The sequence below is a fragment of the Paramisgurnus dabryanus genome, chromosome 24, assembly GCF_030506205.2.
Source record: "Paramisgurnus dabryanus chromosome 24, PD_genome_1.1, whole genome shotgun sequence".
NCBI lineage: Eukaryota > Metazoa > Chordata > Actinopteri > Cypriniformes > Cobitidae > Paramisgurnus > Paramisgurnus dabryanus.
Window position 1 is genome coordinate 27188367 of NC_133360.1, and position 21159 is coordinate 27209525.

Genomic DNA, 21159 nt, shown 5'->3' on the forward strand with positions numbered 1-21159 from the left:
AGGCAGAGCTTTCACGGTCAAAGTACACTAACGTTACACCACCTCAGTGGACGCAGGACTTAAGCCGCGAGAAATGCGATCATTGTCTTGACTCATCAAAACAACGACACACAGCCCGAGTGGTGTGTGGCTGAGTTTAAGCATTTTGGAAGGGCTCTGGCAGCTTAACGTGCGGACGCTCTTCCGGCCATTCGGATTAGTGATGGGTCGTTCGCGTAAGAGCTGATTCTTTGTAGCGAACGAGCAGAGCCGAATCTTCAGAGGCAGGCAGAGGAGCCGGCTCTTCTAAGGGAGCCGAGCCAGAAGAGCCGAATCTATGAAAAGAGCCGGACTGCCATCACTAAAATGTAGAGCTGGAGCTTGAGCCGAAAGAGCCGAATCAATGGAAAGAGCCGGACTGCCCATCACTAATTCGGATTAAACTTCGACACATGCAGCTCGTATACTGAGCTTGATTAAATAATTACATTGCGGAGGGAGGACAGCTATGAGTCCTCACCACCCTGTACTCAAATACATCAACCCCCTCGGGGGAAGATTACACGAGATCACGTCCCTCTCAATGAGGGGAAGTAACTGCAGTGCAGGCTTCCACACCCAGAGGAGGAACAACGGAGAATTTTGAAAGGTAAGTTATCATAATGAACACACGTCACACCGCTCCCTCAAGAGCGGCGTGAGCGTGCTCAGCTCCTAAACTTTCTGATTTCTTATTTTCCTTCATTATCAGCCACACAGTTAAACTATTCAGTCACACAGTTTTTAAGCTATTCAGACATTCTTTGCCACACACACACACAGATAGCCGTCTGAGGCAAAAGAGATAGTGTGGGCGTGGTTGTACGTCGCCTTTTATGCTTTCCGGCAGTGGCGGTCCTGGCTAGATTTACGCCCTCCCATACAGAAATGTAATATATGTCAATATATGTAAATTATATATATAATATCAGTGCCCATGTATGTCTGCTGCATATATGAAAGTATATGCAAAATTCATATATGTAAAATACATAGACATATATGAAAAATATATTTCAAAATATAGCAAAAATGGCCGTTTTCATGGAAGTGTCATATATTTTCCCATATATGGACATACATGTGAAATATATGTAAGACACATATATGTATACATGCATATATGTACTTATTTCCATAGTACATACTTTCACTTACATTAGGGATACAAATATGCTTCTTATATGATGCCACCATGTACTTTCACTTATATTAGGGATACAAATATGCTTCTTATATGATGCCACCATGTACTTTCACTTATATTAGGGATACAAATATGATTCTAATATGATGACACCATGTACTTTCACTTATATTAGGGATACAAATATGCTTCTTATATGATGCCACCATGTACTTTCACTTATATTAGGGATACAAATATGATTCTAATATGATGACACCATGTACTTTCACTTATATTAGTGGCACAACTATGTTTTTTATACAGCCTGCACATATATTTGTACTCATTCTACAGAACACACAATTCCAAGTCTTTTCAAATACAAACTTTACTGCATTTTTTTCAGCACAGACTTGACAAGTACAAACAAGTACAAACTTTTCAAGTAAAAACTTTAACTTCATTTAACATCAACATCAGACTTTTTTTTCTTTTTAAAGCCTTTTCAAAGCGCTCACTTTTTTCCTCAGTATTACATTTTCAAACTTCTAGGCACATTTAAAACATTCCCAAACTCACTCGCTGGGGAAAAACACACTCATTTTTAGTTAACATTTTTCCTGGACATTGCCGGTCTTAGCTCTGCCATCTTCCCATTCAGGTCTGTTCCAATCTGTCCAGCCGAAACGAGTGCTTTGACATAACTGCATCTGAGAAGGTACATTTTAAAGAAAAAGTTTTAGGTATAGACCAATTTAGAGTAGACGTCACAGTTACGTCACTGCAAGCTGCGCGCGCAATGCGGTTGCAGAAAAACAGTGGAAATGAATTAGACACGAGTGAAAAGAGCAAGATAACTCTCTGGAAAATCTCCGGTTGTGCTGTTAAGTGTCAGAATAAGAATGCCAAAAAAGATGGCTTTCATTTTTATAGAATACCATCGTCAAATACATCATTTGAAGATAAACGTAGGTGTTTATGATTACAATAAGCCCTAAACGGACAGAATGGAGCGAGGAAATCATCTGGAAATCTTTTAATAATTAGAATAGAAAATAAGTAGAGAAGATGTCCGGTGTTCTGTCGAAGTCTGTTCCCTCCATGTGTTTCTTATAGCGTTTTTATCACGTTACAATTATAATTTATTAAGGAAGAAATAATAAAAAACTGTAAAATTATGAAATATTTAATAAACGCTATTATATATAATACATGATAGTATTGCTTTTACATGTACTTTAGCGATTCAGACTGTAAAAATATTTGATTTAGCAAAAAAGAACAATACATATACATTACATACATGCATATCAGTAGCCAAGCCATTTAAACTTTTGATCTATCTAAAAAAAAATAAACGTAATGTGATTAAAACGCTATAAGAAACATTGCACTAAAGGGAAACATAAAGGAATCAGACTTCGACAGAACACCGGATCCATAAAAATCACGGTTTAATGCTAAAACACTTCACAACCCTACTGCGGAGCAGTCACTTTCTGCAACCAGTTTGGCTCCGCCCACAAAAAACGTCATCTCTGTTTGCAAACACGAAATTGGTCTATAAAGCAGACAAAACACTGGTGGGTAAACTTATCACAAAGATAAAAAAACTTTATTGCAGTTTCTTCTAGTGCAAGTCAGTAAAATTAAGTGACAAAGTACATAAATAGGCAAGTAAGGCCACACTTAGTGCAAGCATGACGGCCAGTTTTGCACCAATTTAATTTGCAGGCGAGATAGGGTCATAGTGCCAAACACCACCCTCCACCACCTCTCATCGAAAATTCTTGAATGCATCTGTAGCCCCATGAATGATTGTCCATTTGTTGGCAGATATCTCCATGGGTGTGGTTCGAAAGCAGGCACTAAGCCGAAAGGGGTGGTGATAGCACAGCAGTTAAGGAACCTGGCTAGTATGCTAGCCTAGAATTTGTGATTTGAATCCTGGTCACCACCGTTGTGCCCTTGAGCAAGGCACTTAACCCCAAGTGGAACTTTGTAAGTGTACAAACTAGGGATGTCAATTTATGCAATTTCCCATATTCGATGATCATTTAAATTAACGATCAATCAATCGAATAATCGTTAACAGTAATAGTGCAAGCCTTCACTGCAGTGGCATATAGCCAATGACATAAAAGTGTGCATAAAAACGACAGCTTCCTCACGCAAATTAAAAGATTATATTTTGTCTAAATAACATGCTAGTGGGACTGTAAAGTGAGTCAATGTAGTTGTTGTTTTGATAAAATCATCAATTTAAACTTATCTCGTAATGAAATATAATGACTAATAGACACAGTGTATAACTCCGCCTCACATGGGCACTCTGCAACAGACGCATGAAAGTCCATGTCAAAATAACAGTTTTATTATCATCAAGTGTTATTTATCAAGTTGTTTACCTCGCTTTCCGAGTCGTTGATACACTGTTTGTAATTATATCCAAGAAGCACACGAAGGGCACTTTTCTCGTCGTCACCTCAGCTTAGACGTACTTTCAGCAAAGATGCTTATATTACGGAAATGGCAACCTTCCATTAGAAAACACGCAGCGCCTCAGCCAGTCAATAATGATGATCAGTGATATATGTTGCGGGCATTCAGGGTGTAACGACAGTCAGTTACAGTTTACATTTGACAGTTTCTTGCCATAATTTAAGATTACATTTTAATCTGTTCATTAAAAACGGCTTCTGGTTTCCTTCTCTGTATATAGCAGCATTGCTATGCTAATTTTGCAGGCTTCCCTGAAGAGGGTCTTTGCTTTCAGTATCCTAAACGTATTTGCATTTTGCGGATGTAATTTCGTTGCGTTGGCAGCCAGCCAGCCTCGGCTCGCATGACATTAAAAAGCACATGCGTGTGCTTGGCATAGAGCATCGTTGTGATCATAGCTAGTAGTTTAACTTTTGCGCACTCGCTTAATTTTTTTTTCTCCGACTGTATGTGTTTTGCGCAGGCGCCGCACACACGTGCATCTTGTTTTTCAACAATCGTTAAGTTTTATCGAGTAAATTCTTATCGACAATTAATCGAAGATCGATTAATTGTTAACATCCCTAGTACAAACAGTATAATAAGAAGTAGGGCTGTCACTTTTTATTCGATATTCGAATATGCATTCAAACATGACGTGAAATATCCACTATAAATAAACCATCCTGTTTTTAAAATGCCATGTGTAGCGCATTTTTTACAGTCTAACACCTCGTAATAGGGAGACCGACAGCAACTGTGCGCAAGAGAGGGAAGACGTGGCTCCGGCTTCTGCAGACTTTTTTGCTTTTTCTGTGGAAATGTTTTGGATAATTCTGCGGAATGATTTTAAATATTTAAAAAAATATATAAGAGAATTTAAGCCATAAATATTACAAAATTGCATCTAAAATAATTACTTTTTAAAGGCTTACAATGAAAATGAAAACACCAAACCAAACAAGTGCTCTGAATTAAATTGGACCAACACGAACCAGATAGATAGAATTATAGTTTGTATATAAAATTACATATATTATTGTTTATAGTGTTATAGCAGAATAAAAAGCTTGTGTTTAAGGGACATTCCACTTTTTTTGAAAATATGCAAATTTTTCAGCTCCCCTGAGTTAAACATTTGATTCTTACCGAGAAAATATACTCTCAAACTGGCGTAATAATCTGTGACTTTGCTGATGTAACATGGCTGCAGCAGGTGTAGTGATATTACACACTGCCCGAAAATAGTCCCCTTGGTTACTTTCAATGGCATGGGACTATTTTCGGGCAGTGCGTAATATCACTACGCCTGCTGCAGCCATGTTACATCAGCAAAGTCACTGATTATTACGCCAGAATGAGAGTATAGTTCTAACCATATCTGCCTAGAAAATAACAACTTTTAATTTCCGTCGGTCTTAGTACACAATTTAATTACAGAACAGTCAAGTTTTAAATAGGAAAATCTTTGGTTATTTTTTAGCACAATGCTAATGGTCTGATCAGATTCAATGGATTGGATTGAATCAAATATTTAACTCTAGGGAAGCTGGAAAATGAGAATAATTTCAAAAAAGTGGAATGTCCCTTTAATACATTTTCGTTGTGAAATTAGCATGTATGAAGAATGTCATCATCTTTTTTACAACGCAATGTAAACCAAGGCTTTGAACCGGTTCAAGGAACGAAAACGAAAACCAGAAACTTTTGATGTTTTGCAAGGACCAGAAACGAAACCAAAAATATATGTTCCAGAACAGAACCGTTAATTGAAAATAATGGTAACCGGTTAATAACATTATTTTTTCAGTTCTTTGACAAGATTTCTGTGCAATTTGACTCTGTAAAGTTCACTTCCGGTCATTGTTGACTCAGAGAAATGAGAAGCTTGCCACCAGCAGGTAGCCTACTCAAGCCCAAGTCTCTAATGCTCAATCATAAGAGGTAAATATTAGGGCTGGGTAACGAACGTCAATACTTTTATGGTATCGAACGAAAAACTCAGATACTTGAAGTATCGAAAAATTATTTATCTTTCTGTGCCAAATGTCGCTTCCAAAAAGCCAAGCGGCTGTGTCTGTGTGAGCCTGTAATTGCATGTAAGGACCTAAAGCGCTGGTGATTGGCTGTCCATCACCGCGTGACGGGGAGGATTTCTGAAAATACTCGCAGTCACTCAACAACGCAAGTGAAGAAAGGATGCAATATGAGAAATATACAGAAAGTCTTTGTGACATTTGTCTTAAGAGTTAGCGCAAGTATGGCTGTGTTGTCTCCGTGAAAGGCACGTCAACCAAAACGGCGCTTCTCCTAAAGTGAAGAGGGGTTTCAATTTAAAGCACAACAGTCTCTCGACAAGGTGTTTAAACTTGACCCACAAGGGCAGCTTCTGTCTCTCAATCCTTATGAAATACTCGCGCCTGTCTCTCCGCATCGCAAAGCCTTCATGCCCTCATCTCCCAAAATGGATGATGCGTTTAAACCTATTTTTTACAGTCTATGGTTTAAACTTAATGCACACGCGCAGCCCAACACTGCTTACAAAGCCTGGCTCGTTGTTTAAAACAAACTAAATTTAACTGGTTTGCTAATTTCACTTGAATGAAATGACATTGCACGCATTTTCTAATCATTTTAAATCATTAAATCCCAAATGTATTTAATATTTTGATATATGAAGTTGAGTATTGTTTACAAAAAACACACATGCATACAAATCTTCCCAGTAAAACTCAAGTCACCCATTTAAATATTGTAACTTTTTGTCAAAGTTGCAGATATAATGAACCCACTTATTTAAATACTGTTAGTCCAAGCTTAAGACCATTTTACATTTCATAAAATAAAACAGTGTTAATTATATTCTTAAACTCTTTATTTTTGTCCTTATTTTCATAAAAAAACTGATAAGTGTGTATGCTGGCGCACCCCATATCCAAAACGCACAACCAGTTTTATTAATAATAATTAATAAAAGTTGTGTGTTTAATGCATTTTTGTTAAGGTTTCAATGGATTTTTAATCATATGGTATCCGGAAAAAGTACCGTTAGGAAATGGTATCGAAACGGAGGTATCGAAACTGGCACCTGATCGAAAGATTTTAAACAACACCCAGCCCTAGTAAATATTGTAGGCTACCAAGTATCTCAAGATGTTTTTTTTTTTTATACTAATTAGTGGTGTAACGGATCGCAGTTGGTCAGTAATCTGTACAGATCACGACCCACAGTTCGGCTTGGATGCGATTTGCGGAATAATATGCAAATTTAAATAGGGTGAAAGTTGATCATTTGCACGTGTTTTAACGGCTTGCAAATGTTAACACTTAAGTGATTTTAAACAATTTAACCACAAAAAGGCGCTAAAATAAAAAAAATTCTGTACACACAGACGCACATGTATTTGAATGTGTCCGGCCCAACTCCAATTAGGGGCTGTCACTTTTTATTCGATATTCGAATATGCATTCGAACATGACGTGAAATATCCGTATTCGAACTATAAATAAACCATCCGGTTTTTAAAATACCATGTGTAGCGCATTTTTTTAAGTAACACCTCGTAATAGGAAGGAGGCTGAGAGTGAGACCGACGACGGCAACTGTGCGCAAGAGAGGGAATCAAATTGGACCAACATGAACCTAATGTACATGTCAAGATAGAATTATAGTTTGTATATAAAATGACATCATATTGTTTATATTAAATATTATAGCAGAATAAAAAGCTTGTGCTAATACGTTCACATTATGAAATTAGCATGTATGAAGATAATTTCATAATTTTTACAACGCAATGTAAACTTTATATTAAACAACAACAGCATTTCTCTTGTAAACGGATTTGAAATGATCATGTGCTGACTGTCGCGCGTCACATAGACAACAGAGTCAAGTGAGATCTGCTTAACTTAGCGGTAAGTAAATTTTTTTCTCAAATATCAAAGGGTTTGTGCACTCTATCATTAAAACGGGTCAAGCAAACAGCACCCGCAGGGTTAATGTACTTGTCAATGACGGCTCACAAACGCGTGGGATAGGCTATGTATGTGTGCTTGTTGTCAAAGATATTACTTCTCACAAACACGCTCAAGCGCGGGATATGTTTGCTTGTCAATGACGCGCATTAAATCCGCAGAGTTTTCCTTCAAAATCTGCAGCGCAAATTCCGTTTGGGCTTCCTGCTGCAGTTTAAGTTATTGTCTGTACCTGTACTGAATAGGTTTTTTTTCATATAAGTTGTTATTCATAAGTTTATAACCTGCTGTTTCAAAAGTAAAATAAATAATTCAGACAGTCCTGTTTATGACTGTCACTTTTAATAAATTTGTGATTGAATCTCCATTATAGTGGGGTTTTTTTTGATGCGCGCGGGGGGCACCTAAATATTCGAATATATTCGGATACATTGCATGATATTCGATATCCGTTCGAATTTGATTTCTCTCAAAAGTGACAGCCCTAACTCCAATCAAACATGATTATCCCTATGCCCTTCAAAGATCAGAACTCTTGATGTATAAAATACATTTGGCGAATAAAGCACTGAAAAACATCATAATTTTCACTTTATGTGGAGCGACTGTTTATGCAGCATCTTCTTCCCGAAGCGCCGTTTGGAATTCGTCCTCCGTCTGTGTGTGTGCGCATGTGTTTAAGTGCACTCAACAAATGTAGGCATGTCAGTTATGTCGCTTACATAATTTAGCCTTTTTAATGTTCGATGACAAGATAGAGACTTTACTTATTAGTCTACATAATTTTTCTTATGTTTAATGTCCTAATGATCAGCCTACTTATTTTTATGTCCCACAGCTGACATGGAACGTTATTAACCGGTCCGGGAACTTTATTTTTTTGTTCTAACCGGTTCAGGAACGTCAACTTTAGGGTTGAACCAAAAACCGGAAACGTTAAAATACTGTTTCTGTTCGGAACGAACCAATTGGGGAAAAAAATTCAGGTTCAAAGCCCTGATGTAAACCTGTAGGGTACTATGCAATGGAAAAGCGCCTTTAGGGTGCAAAACCCCTTTAACCATAAAACAGGGTTAAAATGACGTGCTGTCTCTGATATATTATATATAACTACAATATAAAAACGTAAGATTTACATTACCATAACATCTTCACTCTGAAGAGTTGCTCAGTTTCTTCTAACTCAGTCAAGTCTTTTAGAGAGAGTGATAGAGGTAATAAGATTAGTAGCTACTAAATACACTACAGTTTATACATTTAGTACATTACTTAATTACTTGCCATTTACCTTTCATTATGTACCATGACTGGATAATCCATCCATTCGCTGACCTTTAATAAAAAATACAAAGATAAACTTAATAATTAACACCTGTCACTCACCGGTATCAACTGGCAGAAATTCACTCTTACCATACAGCATGTGAAAGAACTCAGAAAATCACTCTGATGGGCCTACAAAAAGAGAAATAATAAAAGGGAAAAACACTGCGATTAGGCAAGGTTTAAGCCAAACATTAGTTGTAATTTTGGTGAGGTAGTATTGACTCCAGCCATGTCAAGCTATAAGTGCTTGGCCTGCTTGCAATGTCTGCTTTAACACAAACATAACCCTCTCACTAAAATTAAAGTATAACTCTGTAATAAAGATAAATATAAGGGATGTCAAAATGCATTAGATATGAACATTTTAAATATATTAATAAAGCACACCACCTGTTGCCAGAAAGCTGCTTCTATATATATAATTTACATGCAGATGTAACAGTTACATTACAATGTCTGTGAAAATGTCTGCACACGTTATTTTTCTAGAATTATTTCTCAAGTGACTGTTAGGCAACATAAATGTATTGCCTTTTTTAAACAAATCGTATTTTGTAAATTATGAATTAACTGCATAAATAAGTGCCTTATTAATCACCGTTCCTTTAAGTACATGCTTCATAAGGTTAAAGGTGCTCTAAGCGAATTGAAGCGTTTTAGACCATAAAACATTTTTTGTTACATACCGGAAACATCTCCTCACTATCTGCTTGCTGCCTGTCCGCTGATCAAACTGTAAAAAAACGCGATCTCTGTAGACAACCCAGGCTTCACAAACGGCAATATCAACAAATGGCCAAACCTAGCAGCACAAAACGAAACAAAGTATTCCAGCCAATAAACGACAAGAAGGATTTGGGGGTGGGGGTTGGGCGCGTTCTTGAAAGCACGGAAGGGAGGGGGAGGGGGAGGAGTTAGCTACGCTCTGTCTGTTTGAAAACAGTTCAAACATCAACAGGAAGTGACGTCGCACATTATTCGCTTAGAGCGCCTTTAACCAGAATAATATAAACTGAAAGATTCTGAACAGTTTTGTGCATTGTGCAATAACATTAAATTAAGACATAACGTTAACTTACTTACAAAAACACCCAAGAAAAATTAAGCATCAAACCATAGTAAACCGCAAGCTAAACGATTACTACGACAAAAACTTGCAAACCTCCCCTAACAGTAATGACTAATTAGTAGTGATGTTACCAGTGACACTGAAGCTCCAAAGCGTGTGTCAAAAAAACGAACCGATTTTCATTGAAGCTTTGTATCGAAGCTTGATTCGTTCTGGCAAAATCACGTGACCAATGACGTCCGAAGCTTCATTTCACACACACCCACGTGACTGCTTCGTTATCTGATTCAAAGGTTTAGAATTGTGCAATGCGCGGCGCGCCCTCATGGGTTGTATTGGAGTATTGCATTACACTAGCAATGCTGACATCGCGGGCACGCGCGTCGAATTTCTGGGTCGAAGAATCTGTTTCAGCCCACGCAGTACTTTTAAATGTGTGTCATGCAATATCCACTTCTCGCCGCAAGGTTGTAGTATGTTTTTACTAAATACGACAATTAATAGGTCAAGTCCGACCACCGGAAGCGTTTGATATTTTTAACTTTCAACTCGGAGGTGTTTTTAATTTACAGCAACTGTTTAAACATTTGTGTCAGTTTCAACCGGGCGGTGTGCTTCCACTAAGCTCTGGTCTCTAATGAAAGGTAGATGGACCCAAATAAATATCTTTTATCTTGGTCCTGAAACATTTTACTCTGAGTCTATGGTGGAGAAGGTATTTAAATATACCGCGGAAATTTCGTAGTCGCGTATCTATTAATAGACTACAGTGAACGCTCTGTCAGAACGTCCACTGCAGGAATCGTTCTAAAAACCATAGTTACCATGGGTCTGATGCACATTCCAACTAAAGTTTGATGCCCATTCCAACTAAAACAGTAAATGTTTATAATTTATTTTGAAAGTACTAACAAAATTCTACCTTCTGTTAAAATTTCATGCAAATATCTGATAAAATAAGAAAGTTACAAGCAAAAACTTGTGAATAAGCAGCATTTCGGTCACACACATTCCATAGACATCCATATATAACTTTTTCCCCTGATTTCTAATATTAAAAATATCATAACTTTCTCAATACTCAATAGATTTTTACAATCCTTGTTTCTTTGCAAATGGGAATGTCTGCTCTGTCTACTCATATGATAAATTTAGAGTTTTGGGGTTTTTGAAAATTTTGTCATCATACCTAATTACACAGAATCGATTACTAGTGAGTTTTTGAGATATATATATATATATATAGTAGTAAAAAGACTTTTCTGCACCACTTAAAACCATGATATAATTTTTAATTGGTTCACACTTTATACTTTTGAGACAAGTTCTATCCTTAATTTGTTATTTTTGTTTGGAGTACCATTCGCATGAAATGGAACATGCTTTGGTCATGTATTTAATATATTGTAACATTTATTTATGAATCTATCCTTAATTTGTCAATCCATTAAGTTTTCCTTTTATAATTAAATGAATACGTTGTTTGGTTGTGGAACATGTTGTGAAACAGCACTTTCACCAGCAGAGGTCCTCATTGAGCTCTGATTTGAAAAGCTTCGAGTAATGAACCTTTTTCCGATACAATTGGGTTGAAAGCTTCACTGCTTCAAGAAAGCTTCACTTCGCCATCACTACTAATTAGGGTATAACAAACTAGACAGCAAGAAACTTATGCAAAATATATTAAATATTTTAAACTTACTTCTAAAACCCCGCTGTGCTGTTGTCATCTTCTCAGTCCTGTCAGATTTTCCCGGTCATTTTTGTTCTTCTGCGCTTTTGGCCTGAGTGGCGGTTGGCAACTGAAGGGTAATTAGCGCCTCCTACTGGACTGGGTGTGGCGCATTCAATAGGCAGTGGAGGAAATTTTTATTATATGCTATGTTCTTTTGACTATTTATTATTGATTAAGCAATACATTTAACACGATTTAATGATAATAATAATAAGTAAATTCGCTAAACAAACACTATACTAAAAGATATAAAAGCAATCAAAAAAATAACATTAGGTTATTTATTTATTTATTTATTAACTTTACCAATCCCCGCACAAATAAAATAAAAAACTAAAATAAAATAAAATAATAAAATAAAATAATAATGTAATTGATTTGTGATTATTAATAATAATCAGTATCAACTTATCACTGTTTGTTAATATACAGTACACAGAGCAGTTTTCTGACTAAAGAAGTCATTTTTGTTAAAAGTAATTAAAATAGCTGTTGATTCCCTATAATGATCATACATTTCAAATCTTCTTGAACACTCACTTACATATTTAAAGATGATCTGACCAGATAATTTTTACTTGCTGTATAAAAGCAAAAACCTGTCTGATGGTGATCCTGGGGGGGGTCTTTAGGTCACAAAACTAACAGGACTTCATAATATAGTATTTTTAATACAATAATGCAGTGTTTTCTTTGTCATTTTTGACAAATACATCCACAAAGTACCATAACCATATGCCACAGTTTTAAAAAAGCATCAGTATCACATGCATGTATGTTTACATACATTTATTAAATATGTGTTGTCCATATATGCGAGAAACCAATACTATACTGTAATATATGGTATCATATATTGATGACACCAAATATTTTTTTCACATGTTTGGACATATAAATGTTCATATGTTGCAGGCATATTGTGTTCTCAGATAAGTCAACTATATATGTATAAATATGTGGAAAACAAATATGTATGTCACATATTTATAATTAATGTTGTCCATATATGCGAAAAACCAATACTATAGTGTAATATATGCAGATATATGGTATCATATATTGATGACACCAAATATTTTTTTCACATGTTTGGACATATAAATGTACATATATGTTGCAGGCATATATTGTGTTCTCAGATAAGTTAAATATATGTATAGATATGTATTTAAAACGCTATCACTGTGTAGCTTACAAAATGGCATGTCAATTTATATTAGAAGTTATTTAAGTTCACATATAGCGTATATAGCAATAAAAAAGGACACAGTCAGGCCCACTAAACACAGGACGTCGGATAGACGTGCAGATCATGTCTATATTGGGTCCGTCGGTCCATGACCAATTCTGGACATGTATTCGACGTCCAAACTAGGTCCACTATTTGGACGTCCCACCATGACCCTATTTGGACGTCATATTGACCGGCAACATTTGACGTTTAAACTGGGTTATTTTTTGGACGTCATTTGGACGTCATATTTACGGGCAACATTTGACGTTTAAACTGGGTAATTTTTGGACGTCATTAGGACGTCTATGACAGGTCTATGTCTATATTACATGATTAGGCCTATAAAAATGTGTTTATTTACAAATATCAGCATTATTGTACCAACATGATTAATACATATGAATAGTCTATATTATTATTACAGTACTGTTTTTTTCTGCTTTCTTGAATTACGTACAAAATTCATCTAAATGTACCATTAAAAATAATTAAATGTGTAGTTCGTTATATTAAAAGTATATGACCATACTAACAATTTAACATGAAAATATTGTCATATTAAATTGTTCATGATATGAATGCAATAAGAATGCCTTACGATCTGAAAGAATGGCCATGTGGCCGAGTGGTTAGAGAGACTTGTTTGTAACCTGGAGATCGAGAGTTTGAATCCCACAGCCAGCAGGAAATGTCTGAAGGGTTTTGGTGCAGTGGATGGGTGAAGTGCAGAGGCAATCATGTCTTTTCGCTTTTTTCATGTCTCTTTTCCTTACACGGCGGTCCTACGGTTGTCAACATTTTTAGACGTGCAGAACACGTCGAAAAAAAGACGTCACCTGGCGTTACAAAACAACCCCTTTTATGGACCGGATTCGGGCGTCCAAAAATTACATGAAAAAGACGTAATTCCGACGTCACTTTGCGCAGTGGGGGAGGTTTGTGTGAGTTTGCACTTGTTGTGTTGCAAACACAAACTAGACTGTGTGTTGCCTATGGGTGAATTTAGTTGCATGACATGGTGCCTCAATTCTAATAGTTGCTAGTTCAGCAAAACTAAAACCAAAAAAAACAGTCGTGTTCTGTGGCTAATAGCAACATATTAGCAAGAGGGCGAGGCTAATATAAATAACGTTAGCCTATTTCCTACTGTCACTCACGTCGTCACTCATAAATCGGCATACCTTTATCTTTATAATTTTTCCTCATCTTCTTTTCTTCTTTTTCTGATCTGGGCAACTTGTGGCTTCTTTGGTCTTTTAATTCGATCCATGGCATGATGATGATGAAGACTCGACATCATTAACTTTGCATTACATTTTGCCAACAACATCCGTTCGCCCGTCAATCAACCGGTGTCACGTGACGTGAGTCACGTAGATGACTCTACAGATTTTTTTTTCACAAAATCCAATTGATAACATGTTCGTAGGTATATGGGTCTATGTTAATTTTAGGAATGAAAAATACAATTTATGTGGAAGCAGACGCAGCAGTTTGTGTTGTGTGGCCTCTGGCCTGGGATCAGTCTATCCCTCGCTTGCCCCCTATAAGGCGAGCGAGCGATTTGGAGTTGCAAGTTGGCCCGCTCCTTTCTCCCGTGCCTCTTCTGACACGCACACAACCTGTGTATGACTCTCAGAACTAACTTGACATGGAAATGAGCGTTAGTCTAAAAAACCGCTTTGATTTTGTTGTTTTTTTTTTATGCGCTCGTGCGCCCTCATGTAGATTGCGCCCTGGGCGTTTTCGCCCACATTGCCCATAGCAAAAACCGGCCCTGCTTTCCGGCTCCTGCGTCACCCCGCCGGTGACGTCACGCCCCACCATTGGTTGGATTTGATATACACATTCAGACGCACTCACACCTGAAGGCGTTCCCAAAGCGTCTCTATGGCGACGCAGCGCGAGTTCCCTCGAAATGGAACTCATAAATAAACTCAGATTTATTCAAATTAATTTACCTCATTGTTCTCTAGTGCAGGATTTTACATTTGGATCTCAAAAATATGCTTACATTTACATTATACCCAGTTGTGAATGTCAATTATATTTCATTTTTATTTTCAGGGTCCCTAACATTGAATAACTTTAATGTAACCTGTGATAAACTGAATATTTGTGCTGTGAGGGGGACACGTGTGATAGTGAAGTGCTATTACTCAAACATCAACATCAAAACTGGGTTCTGGTTCAGTCAGAAACAGAGAACAAACTGGAGAAACAAAGATGAACCTGAAGATTTGACTTTAGATTCAGATTACTCAGGACGAGTGAAGCCGTGGATCACTAAAGATAACTCACTACTCACAATAGATGATCTGACAGAGAGCGACAGTGGAGAATATCAGGTCATGTTCATTATGAAGGATGGAGTTAAACATCTCAGCTCAGTCACAGTCAATCTAACAGTCACAGGTACATTTACATTCTCATCAGTCCAGTTAAACTCTTTTCATTTCTCATCTAATGTAAGGTTTTGATTATTTAGTTTTACAGGTGAAGATATATCCTGAATCTACAGGACAGCAAGTAAAACTGAGCTGTGATTCCTCCTGCCCAAAAACATCTGAAAATAAATACGACTGGTTCAAGAATGGACAACATTTAACATATAACCAAAGCATATTTGTGTCATCCAGAGGAAACAATGACAGTTATTTCTGCTCTACCTCTTCATCTGTGTGTGAGTCTGACATTTTCACAATATTTAAAGGCACACCATGGAACTTTTTGGCCACTAGGGGGTGCTAGACATGTATTTTTCACTTCTAGCGCTCCTAGAGGCCACAAGCGCCGCAGCACTGTCGCAAAGGAAAGGAACTGGCCAACCTTAAAACTAAACTAAAAACTAAACATTTAAAACGCTAAACGATCAACATTTTGAGACAACGCAGTCATGTTACAACTTTCTGATGAGGAACTCGTCGTGGCAGAAGCCATGTCTCAATCTGAAGGTTGCAGCCTCCGGATGTCGTATTTCTAAGCTGCATACGTCATCAAGACACTCTTATTTCACAATATTAACAATTATAAAGTTGACTATTATACTTAGTTAATCGTAAATTGTTGCAGTATGCTTATGACTTGCGAATGTAATGCTCAGTTTACCTTAATAAACCAGGCTTGATGAAGTATTCAGCCTCCATATTTGACCTCCGGAGGCTGCAGCCTTCCAATTGAGAAACGACCAGAAGTATTTCCTTGCCTTTTTCCAAACAAATATTGTTGCATCGTCTCTCTCTCCCTCGCCACCAGGATTTTCCGCAATGGCGCTCGTTTTTCCTCTCTTTTGTGTGAAAATTGTCGCTCCAAATCCAAGTAAACCGATGTGGTCCAAGCAGACCTAAAGTCTGCCGCTTTGTAATACGTCACGCGAGTGACAGCGGAACGCAGCAAATGAGGAAGAGAGAAGAGAGAAACGCTCGGATCTGATTGGTGAATGAGTAGGGTTTGGTTTTACACTGTGAGCAAGTTTGACTGCTGTAGCATCCTGGATTGTAATGTAAATACCATATACACAGTAAAAGAAAGGTAAATACGTGAACACAGCATCTGAATACAGGGAACTATATGCAAAATAATCGCCGTCATTTATAAAGAAGATCGCATTTAGTTTGAATCAAGAGTTTATATAAAAAAATTGCCTTAAAGGGGAATCGAACCCGGGTCGCCCGTGTCATAGGTCCACGAGACATACACAGTGCCACAGCGTCACACAGTAGAAATTGCTCTCTACACTTCTTAAGTAGCCTCCAGCAAAATTCACGTTAAAAACAAATTGTGTGGAGGAAGTGACGTATGCCGTAAAGCAGTCGAATTTTGTAGTTTTTTTATGTGCTCTGGTTACTACCAGAAACCCTAAGTTTTAAAATACGAGTAAAAGTGATACAGACCCCGTCAGGCTATGGTAGACATGTCATTCAACCTATTTAAAGTTGATGTACTATCACAAGGGTCTTGAAAATTTATTATGAAGGTTGAAAAATTACATGGTGTCACTTTAAATTAAAATGGAAGAACAAACTTTGCAGTTTTCTTGTTGATTCATATACAGTATGAGTGTGTTTGTAATTGATTGTGAATGTTACAGCAGTATTTTGTGACTCTTTCAGGTGTTTCTAACAGTGGCTGTTGGGGTGTGACTTACACATCTAGAAGAGTTTGTGCTTTAGTGGGATCAACAGTAGATATTCACTCTTCATACTCACATCCCACTGGATATACAGTAAAGGAAACATACTGGTATTACTATTATAGTGGGGATAACAGAGATCTGCGTGAGGATCATCAGTTTGCTGGTCGTGTGGAGTATCTGGGAAACACACTAAGAATCAAAGACGTCAGCATGAGTGACACTGGATATTATCTGTTCAGGTTCATCACTAACACATCAGATGAAGTTTCTGGTTCTCCTGGAGTCTATCTTATTGTTACAGGTAACTGCTCATAATAAACTCTCTGTAAAGTTGCTTTCACTGATCAGATTTGATGAATATATTTATGCTACAGATTTAGGGTACTTACAATTTTTTTTGTAATCTTTTGTTAAACGATGAGTAGATTACATTTTAAATATTAAAATGGCAATGCTATCAATCATTTCAGTTAATCATCTGAAATTTAATCTCGTCTGAACACTGTATGATGTTTATGTTGTGAATTTTACACTTGTTTTTGAGGTTGTCCATGCTGAAAATACAGTTTTTCTCAATTGCTAAAACACTTTAACCAGGCTTTTGAACTAAAATTTCAAAACCATAATGCCATTTTTCAAGAAGCACAATCATTTTGCTGATAACACTACTCCCCTGCTTTAACACATTAGTCAGATTTGGTAAACTTTTACTTTAAAACTCTACACACAAATCCCTACATTTCTCAGTGCTTACACCATCTGGTCATATGGAAAGCACTAGCATTCATACTGTTCACTCAAGTCAGCACAGCTTAGGCTCAATTAGCAAACAATTACCAAGGTGGAAACACTAAGAGTCAAAATTGAACACACATCAATCAGATCCTTCAATAGATAAATAAAAGGGCCTGAATCAGTTCACTGAGTTTTGAAACAATGGATCCACAAAAATGAAATGAAGGAATAGGTCGAGCAGAATGAGGAGGAAGCAGAAGAGGTGGGAAAGGAGGAGGAAGAGGACGTGGTGAAAGAGGAGGAAGAGGACGTGGTGAAGGAGGAGGAAGAGTAGGAAAACATGGTGAAAGAAGAGGACATGGTAAAGGAGGAGGAAGAGTAGGAGGACGTGGTGAAAGAAGAGGAAGAGGACATGGTGAAGGAGGAGGAAGAGGAGGAGGATGTGGTGAAAGAGGAGGAGGGAGACGAAGGGCAAGGTGACAAGCAATCTCAGATGAAATTTGAGCCACTATAGCTGACTATGTCCTTGTCCATGACTATGACTATGACGGAGGCTGAGCAACGAGTAAATCCTAATTTGAGTCGCGTCACTGTCGCCTCGATCTTCAGAGCCTTCAGGGAGGGAAAACAGAGAGATGAACTTACAGTAAGACTGCTCTCTACAGTAACTTTAGTGTGCATGCACTGTTGGACTATGCCACTGGAATAAAGAAATGCATCAAATTGCCTTCCATACAGATCGACATATCAGTAGATGAATGCCAGGGGTGGATCATGCAAGAGGATTTTACCCTCGCTGTTTGGCTAGGACCAATATAGGCTGTGATGTGGATGACATTCGCTGGCCTGACCCAGAACAAAGACGGGATGTTGAGGAGGAGGAATTGTAAAAAAAAAAAATGGTTTACAGTTGTGCTGTGTAGCACATCAATGAATAAAAATGTGCAAATGTGTCAAGACAAGTAGAGAAAACACACAGAGGCAAGGATCCAATTGCAGATAACAAAACGTTTAATAAAGATCAAATAATAGACAGAGAAAACCACTGGGCTAGCCAGGGAGATAAACTGGAGTAACACACGGGGAATCTAACCACCGCTCTGCCGGTAATAGATAGTCCAAGAAAACTGTCCAAAGATCTCAGCTGCTGCGATGAAATAGAAGAAAGAAGTCTCAGTCGTGCACTGGAGATCGCGCGCCCTGCGCGGTGTGGGGAACCACCGATACGAATCGGGGAGAGATGAGATGACAGCCCGGCAGTATAGCCAGCTGCAGGCTGGACACCAAACGATCCGTCACAGTGCTGCTGGACAACAGGGATTACCAGTAAGCTGGACAGCGAACAGCATGAAGTCCGATAGAAACAGCAGAGCGACGGAGAGCTCACCCAGTACCACAGGGCAACGGCCACACACGAGATACAGCAAGGCAGATGACCGGCAGGGCGGAGAGGGGAGAAATAATCCACTGATGCGGTGAGGAGCGGAGGTGCTGTAGTCCTAATGAGAGGAGATGAGAGAAAGCAGGCAGAGCAAAAAATAACAAAAAGGCAAAAAATGTATTAATCCAACAAAACCGGCGAACACGACATGACAGGACTGAAGAAACAAAACTATGACGAACTCGCAAGGAGCAACAAACACAGAGAGCTTAAATATCAAACGAATGGGGAGGCAAATGAGAAACAGGTGAGTGTCGCAGTTGAAGGAAATCAGAGATGATGAATCGCCCCGGTGGCAGACGCGCACGTGAGAACTGTCAAAACACAAAACACACACACAGAACAAAAAAAAAGAAACAGAACGGCCGACAGACCGAAGTCATAACAAAAAGCATACATTGATTGTGTCTTTTCTGGTCATGTGAAAAGGTTTTTGAGCAGGAGAACCACAAGCAACTTACCAGTTTTGAATATATTGTTTTCTATTTATTGCACCAGTGTGTAATACTATGTTGTAGTGTGAGTGATTTTGAAAGCTTGTGTGATGATGTCTGATGGAAAAGTTTTGTTTTTCAGTAAGAGTGAATGGTTTTAAGTGTAGAGCTTCATTTTGTCCTGAAAATATGATGTTTGGAGTATTGGGTGAGATGTTATGCAATTGTGTTTACTATTTTGAGAATATGAGGCATAGTTTCAAGAAATGTGTTTAAACCCTCAGTTGTAATATTACAACATCAGTTTAAAATCTAATTACGTATACCTGTACATGTTTTTTTTTTCTTTTTAAAACCACACAACTGAAAAAGTCCTAATGTTTAACCCTGCAATGATTTTGAATGGTAGACTTTGTAAATAGGTTTGTTTTCCTGGCCATGAACTTACAAAAACATGCAAACCCACCTTGAAGAACATACTTTTTTTACTGGACTAAATAAATCAACAATCACGTAAGTAAAATGCCTAAAATATTTTTTCCTGTGATTAGTTATCATGCAGATTTTAAGATACAGCTGAATGTTTTGATTATATTAGATTTTGAGCTTGTTATGTCAATGTTGTAATTTTACAACATTGGGTCTTAAGGGTAACAAAGTTTACCTATGCACCTTGCACATTACATGAATTTGCTGTACTTCTAAACTGTTAAAAATTTACCCTTTTAATTTTTTTTGTAGCAACAAAATATAATATTGATGTTAAATGTCTTTGATACTATTTTGAGTTTTAATCTAAGTTTTAAGATTATTAGGTACGTTTATAGGAAATGAATAATTTATTTGATACTTTGAAAGTATTTATGTGGCAATATTTGAAACTATCTGTATCTTATTGTTTATAAAATATTCTTAGCTGGTCCGGTTTACTTGTCTGGGCTTTGTTTGCTCAAATATCTGTTTGCTTCATGAGGGTCAGGTGATATTGTCTGGATTGTGTGGTGGGGGTATGGGTGATATTAGCTAGAGGTCGACTGATTTATCGGCCGACCGATTAATTGGCCGATTTTTGGCATATTTTAAAAAAATCGGCTTTGGACGATTTTGCTGCAAAATTAGGCCGATTAATAGACAGGCGCATCTGCGGGCACCTAAGCGTTGTTGTAGAACTTGTGACGCTGCCTCTTGCTGCCAGCAGATCGCTCCCGTCCTGTGTGTGTGCAGCCGTGCCTTGTTCACAAACAGCTTTAGTAAACGATGGCGGGATCGCGCGAATAAAGCAGCCAGTACAACTGCGCGACAGGCTTTCTGTCTTTAAACTGTCTCCCTGCTTTTATTACTCAAAACAAAACTGACTCGATGACGAAAGATCGGAAGACCAAATCCTATCCACCGAGGAAATGTTTTTCATGTTGTTACAGTAACACTTTGTTTACAGTTT

General features: G+C 37.7%; 1 protein-coding gene and 1 long non-coding RNA gene across 2 annotated transcripts in view; one reads left to right on the plus strand and one right to left on the minus strand.

Moving 5' to 3' along the window:
- LOC135741088 (uncharacterized) overlaps window positions 1-21159 on the plus strand; it is a 98848-nt gene that overhangs the window by 43188 nt on the left and 34501 nt on the right. The window lies entirely within an intron of this gene.
- Window positions 1363-11760, minus strand: LOC135741277 (uncharacterized). The gene is made up of 4 exons (XR_010529410.2): window positions 11704-11760; window positions 9020-9061; window positions 8895-8938; window positions 1363-1857 (listed from the first exon to the last, which is right to left on the minus strand). It is a non-coding gene; the product is annotated as an uncharacterized lncRNA (long non-coding RNA).